A 15,461-nucleotide genomic window follows, 5' to 3' on the forward strand; every position below is an offset into this window, starting at 1 on the left:
CGCTCTAAGGTCTTCTCAAACCTTTGTTCCTTCCTTGAACCCTCACTTCTGTTGGCTCTATAAAAGTCTTCTCCATAGGTATCATTGCTCATAGCAGGTTTTCTACAAGCTCCATAGCAGCATTGATCTCTTTCCCAAGAAAATATCCATTTGAAGCAGTATCTAGCTGATTCCTTATCTTGGGAAGAGCCCCTCTATATAGTGTGCTCAAAATTGAAGCCTCACTAAACCCATGATGACGGCATTGGTTTATGTAGCTCCTAAACCTCTCCCAAGCATCACCAAAGCTTTCATTGTTATGTTGTGTGAAACTGGAGATTTTGTTTCTCAGTTTTGCTGTCCTTAAAGTGGAGGAGAACTTAGACAGAAACGCTTGCTTGCACTGCTCCCAAGTCTGACTGGAGCCCCTTGGAAGATTCTTCTCCCATTGATGTGCTTTGTCTCCCAAACTGAAAGGGAACAATCTGAGCTTGAATCTGTCCTCAGATACGCCATTGATCTTAGTCAGATCACACACCTTGTCAAACTGATCCAAATGCTCCAAAGGATCCTCCATAGGCAAACCATGGAACTTTGAGTTTTGAACCATGTTTAGGAAAGAGACCTTCACCTCAAAGTTGTTGTTTTGAACAGGTGGTGCCTTAATCCCAGCTCCATATTGGTGCGCATTTGCCCTGTCATTCTCACCAACAAAGACTTGTGGTTGCTCATGACGGCTGGATGGGTTTGGGAAGGGCATTTGGTGATGCACCAGTTGTCTTTGTTGCGCATTGGCCTGGTGCCTCTGCGGATTGCCTTGAGCCTGTCCCTGGTGGACATAAGCCTACTGATGCTGTACATTACTCTGCTGCACATTACCCTGTTGCAACCCATTACCAGCTCCATTACTGTGTTGTTCTTGTTGCTCCTCTTGAACCTGCTGCTCAATGTCAACCACATTTTGTCTCTGTCGCTCCATATCAGCCTGATCAGTTTCCCTTGCACGTTGATCTCTTCTTCTTCTTGGCACTAAGAGATTGATGTTGTCGTTCAGAGGAAACGGTGGTCCACAACTTCTAGACCGTGATCTAGTGTTCATGCACCTGAAATCCAAAAACAGAACTTGAAAGTAATTAGCAAACAAAAATAAACACTTGATCTCAAGAAATGATCTTAGACTAATGCTACACACTTTGGCAACGGCACCAATTGATAACTAGAGTGTTTAGGCTCTAAAATGGGGTTATTGATCCCTTAGCTGTTGCAGCATAAAGGGTTTATCATCCAATGTCTGGTAGACACTAGACTATAAGACAATCTCTTAATTCAAGCAAACTGGTGAAGTTTGTTGGTGACTAATGCTTAAAACAAGATTAAAGCTAGAAAAAGACTAATGATCAAATGAACAAAGCAAACTATAACAACTAAACAAGAGTGAGATGATATGAATGGATGAGAGAAAGGCCTTAGACATGATAGTTGATTAAGGCGCTTCAATGCTAAACAAGTGAACTAATGAATCAAATGATCAAGCAATTCATTTAACATAAACATCATTAAACAAGCTAATCCTCTCATGAAGGTATTAACTTCTATGCTAAAACAGTTCCTAACCAAATCATCATTTGTGAAACATGAATTAACAAGCATTAAGCAACAGTTTACTATATCATTTAAGTAATCAAACTATCATTCTCAAGATGAAATACACTTAAACCTCTATCAAACCTGGTTCAGGCATTTTAACAAACACTTTTGGTGCATGAAAGTGCCTAAGATCTAGACCACAAATGATGTGTAAGGATCTAGCATAGAGATCAGTTTGTAGAGCATGAATGATACAAGATCTTACCCCTAAGATCACTAACCTAACATCTTAGCACCCTAACCTACATATCTAAGACCTTAAATGGGTTTTACTCACTAATCATAAGTAACACACTTGATCCTTTGCAAGATGTGATGTTAATCATGATTAGAAGTGATAGACAAGACTTTTTAGGGTCTCAGGGCTATCAATCCCCTTGTCAAAGTAGCACAAAGAGGTTTATCAATCCAGATGTGGTGTTAGACACTAAACTATGTGATCAGATTCTTAATTCAAGCAAACAAGAGTGGGTTTTGATTATCTAGAGACAACTGCAAACTTAAACAGGATTAAACACTAATGAAATGATTAAACAAGAACTAAACAATGACAAATGATGGGAATGATGATGAGAAAGGTCTTAGCCATGATAGTGGATTAGGGTGCCTTCAGTGATAAACTAATGAGCTAATGAATCATATGGTCAAGCAAACCATTCAACATAAACATCTTTAATTAAGTTAATCCTCTCATGAAGGTATTAACTCCTATGCTAAAACAGTTTCTAACCCAATCATCATCAGTGAAACATGAGTTAACAAGCATTAAGAATCAGTTTATTCTGTCATTTAAGCATATAAGCAATCATTCCCATGATGAATAACACTTAAACCTCTAACAACTTTGGTTCAAGCATTTCATCAAACACTTTTGGTGCATGAAATGCCCAGAATCTAGACCACATATGATTTGTATGGATCTAGCATAGAGAACAAGTTGTAGAGAAAGGAACATGCATGATCTAACCCCTAAGCTCACTAATCTACCACCTAAGCACCCTAATCTACATATCTAAGACCTTAATATGGGATTAACTCACTAATCATAATCAACACACTAGATTCTTTGCAAGATGTGTTGTTAATCATGATTAAAAGTGTGATTTGATGATAAGAAATGATGGAACAAGATGAAAAGAAACTTCAAATCGATATTAAACTCTAAAAACAAAGTGTATCAAGTAGTTTTTCACAAAAGGGGAAAGGAGACTAAAAATGGATAAAAGGTCTTCTCCAAATTAGGTCTAAAAACAATATATAGGTGTCTTGGGCGAACCGGGTCAACCCGGAACAAACCGGGTACTGACCCGGTCTTGGTGGGTGAAGATGGGTTTGCCACGGTCAAGTGTGTTCTTGGTGTGGCCGTGGCAACCTGATCGTGTCAAAGCTCTCTCGCGTGTTCTTGGCTGCATTTTGATGCCACGGTATAACAAGCCTCGTCCAAACCCCGTGGCAAGTCACTAGATCAACACACTAGATCAACACATATCTAAGACCTTAATATAGGATTTACTCACTAATCATGATCAACACACTAGATCCTTTGCAAGATGTGTTGTTAATCATGATTAGAAGTGTGATTTGATGATAAGAAATGATGGAACAAGATGAAAAGAAACTTCAAATCGATATTAAACTCTAAAAACAAAGTGTATCAAGTAGTTTTTCACAAAAGGGGAAAGGAGACTAAAAATGGATAAAAGGTCTTCTCCAAATTAGGTCTAAAAACAATATATAGGTGTCTTGGGCGAACCGGGTCAACCCGGAACAAACCGGGTACTGACCCGGTCTTGGTGGGTGAAGATGGGTTTGCCACGGTCAAGTGTGTTCTTGGTGTGGCCGTGGCAACCTGACCGTGTCAAAGCTCTCTCGCGTGTTCTTAGCTGCATTTTGATGCCACGGTCTAACAAGCCTCGTCCAAACCCCGTGGCAAGTCATCGTGTCAAACGCCGAAGATGTGTAGAAGTTGCCACGGTCAAGCCCCAGACCGTGTCATTCAGACCGTGTCAAAACCTGCATGCTCGTAAAGTCCTTTCCAGCCTGGTATTTGTTTGCCACGGTCAAGTCCCAGACCGTGGCATTCAAACCGTGTCAAAACCCGATGTTGTGTAAAAGTTCCTCTCAGCCAATTGTCTGTTTGCCACGGTCAAGTGTAGACCGTATAATGAAGATCGTGCCAATCGCCGAAGATTTGCAAAAGTTGCCACGGCCAAGTGTGGACCGTGGCATTCCATCGCGGCATGTTTAACTTAGTCATTCAGGGCTGTCTGGACCACTTTGCATTCCGGAGAGTGTAACTCACGCTATACTTGTCAGAATTGAGTGATTCCGGTTGCAGAAGACAGAGGACTCATTTAACTCCAACTGTGGTGAAGGAAGATTCGGTGCTTGGGAAGTGTAAGGCTTCCTGGAGGGCTCATCTTTGCAGTGCATTTACACGATCAGAGAGAGACGTCTATACATGTGCCCATTCCGGAGACCGTATCTTTCTGCTCAAAGCTCCGAATTGAATGACCTTGGATGTTCTGGAAAGAGGACTCAAATGTCTCTGATTCTCATGAAGGCTCCGGAAACTGAATGGGCCTGGAAGTGCACCGTCCTTCGCATTCTTCAGAACTCAACGGCTTGGTCTAGAACAGTAGCGAGACAGGGGTTCCTTTCGACGAGCTTAACTTCCTGCTCACACGTCCGAATTCCATGATTCTACTTGATATGGAACCGTTATCCAATCGTCTCCAACTTCTATGAAGCACCCGACAACTGAATCGGACCGGAAGGTTCCCCGGACAAGCGATTTCAGAAACGTGTCTGCACCCGGAGATTTTGGCCGATACAATTCACTCGCGGTACGTGAAAATGGCCGATAAAGTCTACCCGCGGTACATAAAAATGGCCGATAAAAACCTTCCTGATACGCGAGAATGGCCGATAACCTCCAAAGATTCAGTTTCTCCATTTTTCAAGCCTTAACCACCATTCCACCTCTTGGATTCATCTTTCCAGCTCCAAATAGCTCCAAATGCACCTGATAAACACTCAAAACATGCAAAGACTCATTGGGACCTAATGCATCTCCTAAGTTCTAAAACAAACCCTAAGGACCTAAAATGCATGAAATAAAGCATGATTTAAGAATGAAATATGCAACCTAAATGATGCAAATTATGAACATATCAACTCCCCCACAGTTGTCCTTTGCTTGTCCTCAAGCAAAAAGAGCAAATGAGAGAAAGAGTTTGTATGCATTAGGAGTTCACATTTCCTTTTTGAGAGAAGTGATCACAATGAGAATTCAAGTTCATGCTCAAGTATGCAATGCAAAGCCATACTCAGATATATATCACCTCAGCAAGGAATCTCCACAAGTTCTTCTCTCTCTCAACTCTTTCACATTCATTAAGCTTTTATCAGGTGAATCTCATGATGCAATGTTTAAACAAGCTGGCTTGGCTAGGGAGAGGCTATGAGATCAAAATGATCTCATCAGTGTTCAAGTGGGTTTAATGCAGCAAAGGGATCTCTCTATGAATGATCAAACTTTGGCAGAATGCTAAAGGTAAAAAGCAACCTATGCATACAAGGGCAAAGACTCATCACCCCCCCCCCCACCCTCTACTCAAAGCTTCCTCACTTGCTCAAGAACCTCACTTTTCACACTTATTTTCCTCTCACTAGGGGATTTACTTTTCACTTTCACTCTCAAGTCTTGGGGCTCAAACTTTACACAGCTCTCTTTCTTTTACAACCTCTAGCCTCTTCTTTCTTTGTTTTCAAAACATTTGAGCCTTTTGGCTTCTTTTCTTTCCCTTTTACTTAGAGGCTAGACTCTTTCTTTTCAACACACCAGAGCTCACTTTCTTTAACTCAAAACTCCAAGACTGATCTCTTTTTTTTTTCTTTCATTCCCCTAGCTATTTCCACTCTCTCTTTCCCACTCATCTCACCTTTTTCCACTCACCAACAAGTCTTTTCCCCCACACTTATTCCTCGCCAAAACTCTCAGTTCCTTGATGTTGGAACACAGCACTCAATGAGACCTGCCCTTGTCGCTCTAAACCTAACACTTTCTGCTAAGTTTGATCCAAGGTGGCCTTTCAATTCACACACAAACATTGGCTTGAAAGAAGGATGGGTTCAAGGTGAGGGAACTGATATATGATGTGGATTCAGCTACTTGAGCTAAGGACAAAGAGTGGTAAAAACAATGGTTCTAGCTCAAGTATGTATATCGGTATCCACAAGCTTTTTCAAACAATGCATCGCAAGATATTTTCAAGTCAAGTTCAAGTTTCCCACTTAATTAGAGTTGAGTTCAATTCAAACTTGCTTCTCAGATTCAGATCATTTCAGACTTTGCAAGCACAGAAAAAGATTCACAAGCATATTCAGTTCAAGTTCTCAAAGTGATGTACTCTCTAGAAAACCTATCATTACTCTCTGCAAGATGCAACCTATATGCATATGCAATCTAGACTCAATCCTAAAAATGAGAATGCAACTACATGATCATTTTTTGTGAAAATTTTTCAGATTTTTTTCATTTTTTTTTTTTGTTTTTTATATGCACTTAGATGAGACTACATGGATATGCAACTAGAATGTGACTCAAGACTCAAAGTGTAAAATAAGAAAAGAGAAAACATGATTAGTAAAGGATGAAACTCCTCCCCCACACTTAAATAACACAGTCTCTTGTGTTATAAAAGCATGAGAAAGGAGTTAAAACAAAGTAAACAAGTAAAATGCAAAAGAAAAAGAAAATCTACATGCTATTTACAAGGTTTTGAGTGTTTACCTCAATCGCTGAGGTCTGATCCCAGGTAGTGGGATGGGTTGGAGGTTGAACATGATGGAGTGGAGTATCTGGGTGGGCTGCTCTTAGGTGAGTCTGGTAAGAACACCGTTGCTGGGTTCACCCAATCTTCTTTTCCTGGTGGTAGCACAAGGTCATGAGCAGCTGAGCTTTCTCCCACATCTTCTCTTGCATCTTGTTTGGGTGAGGTGGCTGGAGCTGTGAGCTTCTTAACCTTCTTCTTAAGCTGCCTAACACAGTCAACGAGCTTGTGGATCGTTTTGTCTTGCCATTTGCACCATTTCTGAAGGCTGTTTACTCTGGTATACAGCTTCCTTGTGTGATAATCAGGCTCACCCCAAAAGTAAGGATCAAAGTGATAACTCCGTGCTCCCCTTCTTCTTTCAAAATCTCTTGGCTCCTCATTCTCACAACCGGCTGTTGTGCTCTGCTCTTCAACTGGCTCTTTACCCTTAGAACTAGCGGTTCTCTTGCATTTGGGAATTGGAGGGTGAATGGCTGGGTTGTAGAGCTGATCTTTTAGGACAATAAAAGAGACATTGTGCCTTTCTGTGAGAGTGGTGATGGCTGGGTGTGGCAACAGAACATGAACCTTTTCATTTTGCAAGAGCTTGAAGGTGTACAAGAAGTATTCACCATTGCTTTCTTTTAAAAACCCAACCTTGGTGAGGGTAGCTTCATCAATCAACTCAGGCCTGACCTCAACATCATCAAAGACAAAACCTCTTGCTTTCAGAATCTTTGTCACTAGCCATCCATTGTGCTACTTAGTGAGCTTCTTCCTTTTACCCTCACTCCAAGCAATGTCCTTGTAAATCACCATTTGGCGTGCCAAGAATGCACCACTAGATGGGATGTAATGTGGGAGGTGAAACTCTCTCTTGTTCTGCAAGTGACTGATGAGAGGATGAAGAACCATACCCAATAGCTCCATGTCAGCTAGATGCACCACTCCATCATTGTGCTTGGTAAAGAACATTTGGCAAAGCACCATGTGAGCATAGCGGATTGCTGGGTTTCTTATCCATGAACTCTTGCATCTTCCTCCTCTGAAGCTCCTAAAAGCAATTGTATCCCACAAGTCAGTGATCATGTGATCAGGGTATGTGAACTTCACTGTCTGTTCTTGTGCAGGTCTTGGAAAAGCAAAGATCTCATCTAGTTCCTTGAAGCTTACATGGTGTTGTGCACCATCTATTGTGAACTCTATGTGCCCAAGACCATTGCCCTCATGGATTCTTTCATCTCTTGGGCCATATCCACAAACTTGAAGGGATGCAAGAAACTCTTGTGTAACACCATCATGAGCCACATCTCTCATCTCAAAGAATCCACCAAACCCCATGTTGTTGAAAATGAGCTGAACCTCTTCAAAAAATCCCATCTTCCTCAGCAGCTCCATATCAGGGAACTTGGTTTGCAGCACTTTTACACCCCTGAACATAGCAAAGTAGTCATCAAAAGTTGGTTCTCTGTCCTCAGAACTTGTCTTTGCTTTCTTAACCCGCTTCAATGCTGTTTCAGGATCACTCTCTGTTCCTTCTTCATCCTCAGCCACAGCCACCTCTTTTCCTGCCCTGTGAACGACCTCAACCAATGCCAGCTCTTTACCCGAAGTTTTTGAAGTAGAGGCCTTTGTTTTCTTTGGTGCAGCAACCTTCTTTGTTTTCTTCTCAGCTGGATCCTTTGGCTTTCTCTGTTTTTTCTGTTTCTTGAAAACTTTTTTCCCAAAAGGCATAATCTGATCCTCTGAAGCTCCAGCTTTCTCCTTTTTGGCTTTATCCATGGCTGCTGTTCTTTTTGTTCCTCCCATCTTGGAATCTTCAAGTTTCGAGTGAAAAACGAATGTGCAGCAAGAAACTAGACAGGATTACGAGCTCAATGCAGTTGGAATTTCTCAATTTGATGCAGGAACGAGAGAGAAATGAAAGTTTAAGGCTCAAGAATGGAGAGAAGGGAGCAAACTCGCGATGAAGAAGAAGGAGAGGTGGGGAACAGCTGTCTTGGCGCGTCCTTTGACCGGTCAACGTCCGTACGGTCAACTGAAATTCAAAATCTGGTCGCGCCTGGTTGACCGTGTTACGTGACCGTGTCAAGAACGTGGTTGTGTCTCTTCTTTGCCGCGGTCTTGGTGTGGCCGTGGCAACTTGACCGTGGCAAACACCGAATGTTGGCTCTTTTCCTTTCTCTTGCCACGGTCTAATTTTTTCCCCATGGCAATCTCACCCGTGGCAATCTTCATTTCCGGTCAAACCTCCTTATTCTTTGCCACGGCCAACCTTTTAACCCGTGTCTTGTAGCCCGTGTCATTCCACGAACATTGGCCATTCCACCTTTGTTTTTGCCATGGCCTGATCTCTAACCGTGTCTCTTGGCCGTGTCATTCCATCTTCATTTTGCCACAGCCTGGTCCTGAACCCGTGTCTTGAAGCCGTGGCAAACCCCGAACATTGGACACTTCTCACTGCTTTGCCACGGCCACATCTTCTTCCCGTGGCAACTCACCCGTGGCAATCTTTGAATAATGGCTTTTGTTAATCTCTGTGTTGCCACGGTCACCTTCATGTCCGTGTCATCCCACCGTGGCAAAACCGAATGAATGCTTGTTCCTCTTTTCTTTTGCCACGGTCACCTTCCATCTCGTGTCATCCCACCTTGGCAAAACTCGAACCAGGTCCTCTTCTCATATGTTTTTGCCATGGCCACCTGTGTCCCGTGCCCTTTTACCCGTGGCAATCACCGAACCCTTGCATCTTTTGCCACGGCCTGGTCTTGAGACTGTGATTCATTCCCCGTGGCAAAGCAAAAAGGCTTGCCACGCCTTGTTCCTGACCGTGGCCGGTACCCATGTAAAAGGCCAAGCACAAGTTTGTCTCCATTCTTTCATCTCTTTTCATCTTGCATCCACTTTCCAAGGGTTCAGACTCAAACCTATAACCTGTAGACACTAAACAAACCCATCAAAACATCCTAAAACATAAAAAGAAAGGAATCAAAAGATCAAAAGCATATTTACAAAGGATAAGCTTGGGGTATCTTCCAAGAGCACTTTGTTTAAAGTCTCTAAGTTTGACTTTGGAAACCTGTTTAACAGGCTGGTGGATCAAGAAGGGGAACTGATATAACTTCCTCCTTCTTCTGTGAAACCAAATAATTCTTGATCCTCTGGCCATTTACCAAAAACTATTGGCCATTCTTTCCTTCTAAGACAATAGCACCATATGGTCTCACTTCAAGGACTTTGAAAGTTCCAGACCACCTAGACTTAAGCTTTCCTGGAAACAACTTAAGTCTAGAATTGAACAGCAACACCAAATCACCATCCTTGAACTCCCTTTTCAGAATCTTTTGATCATGCAGAACCTTGGTCTTCTCTTTATAGATCTTTGAGCTTTCAAAAGCCTCAAGCCTAATCTCCTCAAGTTCATGGAGTTGCATGACCCTTTTCTCTTGAGCTGTCTTGATATCAAAGTTCAGCAACTTTACAGCCCTCAAAGCCTTGTACTCCAGCTCAACAGGAAGGTGTCAGCTCTTCCCATATAGCAGATTGAAAGGTGATGTCCCAATTGGAGTTTTAAAGGCAGTCATGTAAGCCCACAATGCATCATCTAGCCTTTTGCTCCAATCTTTTCTGCTTGAGCTAACAGTCCTCTCAAGAATGGCCTTGATCTGTCTATTAGATACCTCAACCTGGCCACTAGTTTGGGGATGATAAGGAGTAGCTACATTGTGTTTCACTCCATGCTTCCTCAACAAACCCTCCATAGTCTTGTTCACAAAATGAGATCCTCCATCAGAGATAACAACCCTTGGAACTCCAAACCTTGGGAAGATAATGCTCTTGAACAGCTTCACTACAACCTTGGAATCATTGGTAGGGGAAGCAATGGCCTCAACCCATTTGGACACATAGTCCACAGCAACAAGTATATACTGATTCCCATAGGATGAAATGAAGGGTCCCATGAAGTCAATCCCCCAGCAATCAAAGATCTCAACTTCTAGAATGGGGTTTTGAGGCATCTCACTCCTCTTTGATATGTTCCCATGCCTCTGACAGGGATCACATGCTGAAACCACCAACTGAGCATCTTTGAACATTGTGGGCCACCAAAATCCACTCTGAAGAACCTTGGCCACAGTCTTGAATGCCCCCATGTGACCTCCAAAAGCAGAACCATGACACTCTTGCAACACAGGTTGCATCTCCTCTTCAGCAAGACACCTTCTATACAGCTGGTCTTTGTTCAGAACATAATTAGGCTCGGTCTTTGTTTGATACGATTTTACTTTGGCCTGGTGAGACTGGATGACCGCTCTCACTAAGCATTCCGTTTGCTTATGCCTCCTTTGTGGATGCAGGTAAAGAGGTCTGATCAGCGCGCGGACTATGGCTGGATCGGGATGGATGGTAGGATCGGGTAGTTAAGGTCTTAGTCGATGTAATAGCTTATATGCAAACGATCATTGTACTGAGAACCTCGATTTAGTTCAAGTATTCTGTTTTTAACTTACTTATGCACGGCTAAAACTGTCTAAACGAACCTAATGCAAAAAATGTTAAGTAAAAACTCGAATGAAAATTTGGTATCAGAGCGCGGTGGGTTCTAGGACAAAGTCGTAGCATAAGTGGGTTAGTGGGTAAACCATCCTTCTAAAGCCAAAGTTCCGCGGTAAGACTGATAATGTTTGTCTGTGGTGTTAAGTTAGTTTGCCGGCTAACTTAATAGAGTATCGAACCTTTGCAGATGGCAAGACGTGATCGTAGACGTCATGATGGTGAAAACTCGTCGGGTATAAACGCTACGGGTGGGAATCAGGATCAAGTGGATCCAAATGTGGGCATTGCTGGGAATGTCGAGAATGTGGCTGCCGCGGCTGGGGCTGTTCCGAACGTTGCTGCTGCCCCGGTTGGATTGGAAGCGGTGTTGGGTCTGTTAACCCAGGTGTTGGCACGATTGCCGGCTGTTGCGGCTGTCCCTGTGGCACCACCGCCAGTCGTGCAAGTGAATCCACCTGCTGAAGCGGATGAGGGAAATGCTGGTGTAAGGGTTCCATCTTACCTGAAGGTGATGGACCACATGCAGAAGTTGGGTACGAAGTTCTTCAAGGGAGGAACAAAGCCGATTGAGGCTGATGAATGGATCGACCGTTTGGAGAGGAACTTCGAGTCGATTCGCTGCCCAGAACAGTACAGGAAAGATATTGCCGTGCACTATCTTGAGGGTGATGCGCACACATGGTGGCGTGGTGCGGTTGGAAGGGAGTGAGTCGGTACGTGGACTGATTTTCGTGGGTTGTTCAAGGCTAAGTACTTCCCGCCTGAGGCGCATGATCGTTTGGAGAGTGCCTTCTTGGATCTGCGCCAAGGATCAAAGTCAGATTGGGAGTATGAAGCCAAGTTCAACAAGCTGAAGAAGTTTGCGGGCTGGGGTATGACTGATGAGCATACTCAGATCAAGCGATTCATTCGTGGGCTAAGGATTGATCTGAAAAAGCATTGTGAGATGCAAGACTATCGCACCTTTCCGGAGTTAGTGGAAAAGGCTGTGCAGTTAAAAGAAACTTCTGCGGAAGAAGCTAAGTTGGTTGGTCATGCTGTGGCTGGACCAAAGAAAGGTGGTTCGTCGGGAAAACCACCAGCGGGTCGTAATGCTGGTTCGACCGCTGGGAAGGAGAAACGTGCGAGTTGGCGCGCGTCGGGTGCGTATCTCCGGTGCGGAAGCATGGAGCACAAGGTGAAGGATTGTCTGGAAGAGAACAAGCACGTAAAGAACCAAGGGAACGGATCGGATGAGAGGGTTTGTTTCCATTGCGGAGAGGCTGGGCACATTAAGCCGAGGTGCCTAGAACTGATGCAAGTCGCGCAACACACTGGGAAAAGGCCGAGTGAAGGACAGGCGCCTCCAGCAAAGAGGCAGGCCGTGACACCGCGGACCTATGCTGTAGCTGAAGAGACCGCGGAGGATCCGAGTTCGTCACGGCAGATCACTGGTAAGTCCTATCACTTACCTTAGAAAATTTTCTGTGTGAAAATCCTAAGTATTGCGTGGGTAGCTTAGCAATCTAGGTGATTGTGTAGGGACCTTGATCATGGGTGGTGTGGCAACCCATGTTCTGTTCGATTCCGGAGCAATTCATTGCTTCGTGAATCCGAACATGGTTGGAAAATGTGGATATTGTAGGGAACCGGGGGATAACTATGGCTTGGTCCAGGCGGCTGGTGGACAGGTCATGTTTACACTCGGCAAGGTCAAGGATGTGTCGGTAATGGTTGGCAGCCGGAACATGCCAGCGGATCTGGAAATCTGCGAGGTGAAGTCTTACGACGTGATCCTTGGCATGGATTGGCTCGGAAAGTACAAGGCACATCTGGATTGTTGCTGTGGCCGAATTCGGTTCGAGACCGCGGAAGGGATTTTGGAGTATCAGGGGATCAGACCGACTAAGGGAAGCTTGATTGTCTCGGCAATGCAAGCTGACCGAATGATTGAGAAGGGGTGTGAGGCGTACTTGGCTACGATCACGACCGCCGAGGTGGGACCGGATGCCGAGCTGGGCAGTATTCCGGTCGTGAGCGAGTTCGAGGATGTGTTCAGGGCGTTAACGAGTTTACCGCCAGAGCGGTCAGATCCGTTTACCATCGAGATAGAGCCCGGAACGGCGCCGATATCCAAGGCACCGTATTGGATGGCTCCGGCTGAGATGGCCGAACTGAAGAAGTAGTTAAACGACCTGATGGAGAAAGGGTTTGTCCGACCGAGCAGTTCACCGTGGGGTGCACCGGTGCTGTTCGTTAAAAAGAAAGATGGGAGTTTCAGGCTTTGTATCGACTACCGTGGGCTGAACAGGGTTACTGTGAAGAACAAGTATCCCTTACCTCGGATAGACGAGCTGTTGGACCAACTTCGAGGGGCGACTTGGTTCAGCAAGATCGATTTGGCTTCGGGTTATCATCAGATACCCATAGAAGAGTCGGATGTAAGGAAGACCGCCTTTCGGACAAGGTATGGTCACTTCGAGTTCGTATTCATGCCCTTCGGGCTGACTAATGCTCCTGCGGCCTTTATGAAACTATTGAACAACGTGTTCCGAGACTGCCTGGATGAATTTGTAATCATCTTTATTGATGATATACTCATTTATTCCAAGAGTCGGGAAGAACATGCTGTTCACGTAAGGACCGTGATGAATTGGCTAAGGGAGCATAAGCTGTTCGCCAAGCTCAGTAAGTGCAGTTTTTAGCAAAGGGAGATCGGATTCTTGGGTCATGTGATCTCGGACAAGTGTGTGGCTGTTGACCCGGAGAAGATAAAGGCAATCGCGGATTGGCCTAGACCTGAGAATGCCTCAGAGATAAGAAGTTTTCTGGGCTTAGCTGGGTATTATTGTCGGTTCGTTAAGGGCTTTGCGAGTATGGCCCAGCCAATGACCCGGTTAACGGGGAAGGACATACCATTCGTGTGGTTGGCCGAGTGTGAGAAGTGTTTTGCCAAGCTTAAGGAAATGTTGACTAGTACGCCCGTTATGGCTTTGCCCGAGCCGGATCAGCCGTATGTAGTCTACACGGACGCGTCGCGGATGGGATTGGGTTGTGTGCTGATGCAACAGGGTAAGGTAATTGCCTATGCTTCAAGGCAGTTAAGGAAGCATGAGGTGAATTATCCTACTCACGATCTGGAGATGGCTGCGGTAGTGTTCGCGCTAAAGATTTGGTGATCTTACCTTTATGGTGGGAAAGTTCAAGTCTTTACCGATCACAAGAGCCTAAAGTAAATATTCACTCAGCCTGAGCTGAATATGAGGCAAAGGCGTTGGATGGAGTTTGTAGCCGACTACGACTTGGATATTGCCTACCATCCCGGTAAGGCAAATCTGGTCGCGGATGCGCTAAGTCGGAAGCGGGTTGCGGCTCTTACCGGGCAGGATGTTGAGGGATTAGTCCGGATGGTTGGGACGCTACGGCTAGCGGCTTTGACCGATGAGGTAGAACCGTTGGATTTAGGCGCGGCTGATCAAGCGGATCTGCTAAGCCGAGTAAGGATTGCCCAGGAAAAAGATGAAAATCTAATTAAGTGGGCAAAGATGGATCAGACCGAGTACCAGACTTCGAACAATGGGACGATCTTGGTTAAGGGTCGGGTCTGTGTACCAAACGATAAGGAGTTAAGGAAAGAAATCTTGAGGGAAGCGCATCATTCTAAGTTCGCGGTTCATCCAGGGTCGTAGCTTTCTAGCGGACATGATGACCGCGAGTGCGAGCTTCTCCAAAGTTGGATACCGTTTTTCTGTGTCGTCGAGAGTTTTACTAACGTAGAAGATCGGTTTCTGCTTGCCTCGATCTTCTTTGACTAAGACGCCGCTAACTGCCGAGCTCGACACCGCGATGTAAAGGTAGAGGGTTTCGCCCGTCTCGGGCTTTGCCAAAATCGGTGGGCTGGCGAGGTATTCCTTAAGCTGTTGGAAAGCTTCTTCGCACTTGCTATCCCATTCGAAACGCTTGTTGCCTCGGAGGAGCTGGTAGAAAGGTAGACATTTATCTGTCGATCTGGAAATGAAACGGTTAAGCGCCGCGATCCGGCCGGTGAGACGTTGAACTTCGCGGGTATTGCGAGGTGAGGGGAGATTGATTAGGGCATCGATCTGCTTCGGATTTGCCTCGATTCCTTGTTTAGTGACGATGTAACCAAGGAACTCTCCGGAAGTGACCCCGAAAGTACATTTAGCCGGATTGAGCTTCATCCGGTATTGATTTAGAACGGTGAAGCAAGCTTGCAGATGGCCGATGTGATCACCGGCGGTGAGCGACTTTACTAGCATGTCGTCGATGTAAACCTCCATCGTTCGTCCTAGCTGATCGGCGAACATGTGGTTGACTAGTCGTTGGTACGTTGCGACCGCGTTCTTCAAGCCGAACGGCATCACCTTATAACAATAGGTTCCAGCGAGCATGACCTAGCGATTACTTTTTTATCGACCTGACGGAATCGTTGCACGTCGATATGCCTCCCATGATAAAGAA

General features: G+C 44.8%; 1 non-coding gene and 1 pseudogene across 1 annotated transcript; both read left to right on the forward strand.

Annotated features, from left to right (window-relative positions):
* Window positions 1–227: 227 nt before the first annotated feature.
* Window positions 228–334, forward strand: LOC112088783. Its single transcript, XR_002900719.1, has one exon. It is a non-coding gene; the product is annotated as a small nucleolar RNA R71 (small nucleolar RNA).
* A 10,853-nt stretch (window positions 335–11,187) lies between these two features.
* LOC112088489 lies at window positions 11,188–14,668 on the forward strand (annotated as a pseudogene).
* The last annotated feature ends 793 nt before the right edge of the window (window positions 14,669–15,461 follow it).

Source organism: Eutrema salsugineum, unplaced genomic scaffold (assembly GCF_000478725.1).
Source record: "Eutrema salsugineum unplaced genomic scaffold, Eutsalg1_0 scaffold_14, whole genome shotgun sequence".
In the NCBI taxonomy this organism is placed as follows: domain Eukaryota; kingdom Viridiplantae; phylum Streptophyta; class Magnoliopsida; order Brassicales; family Brassicaceae; genus Eutrema; species Eutrema salsugineum.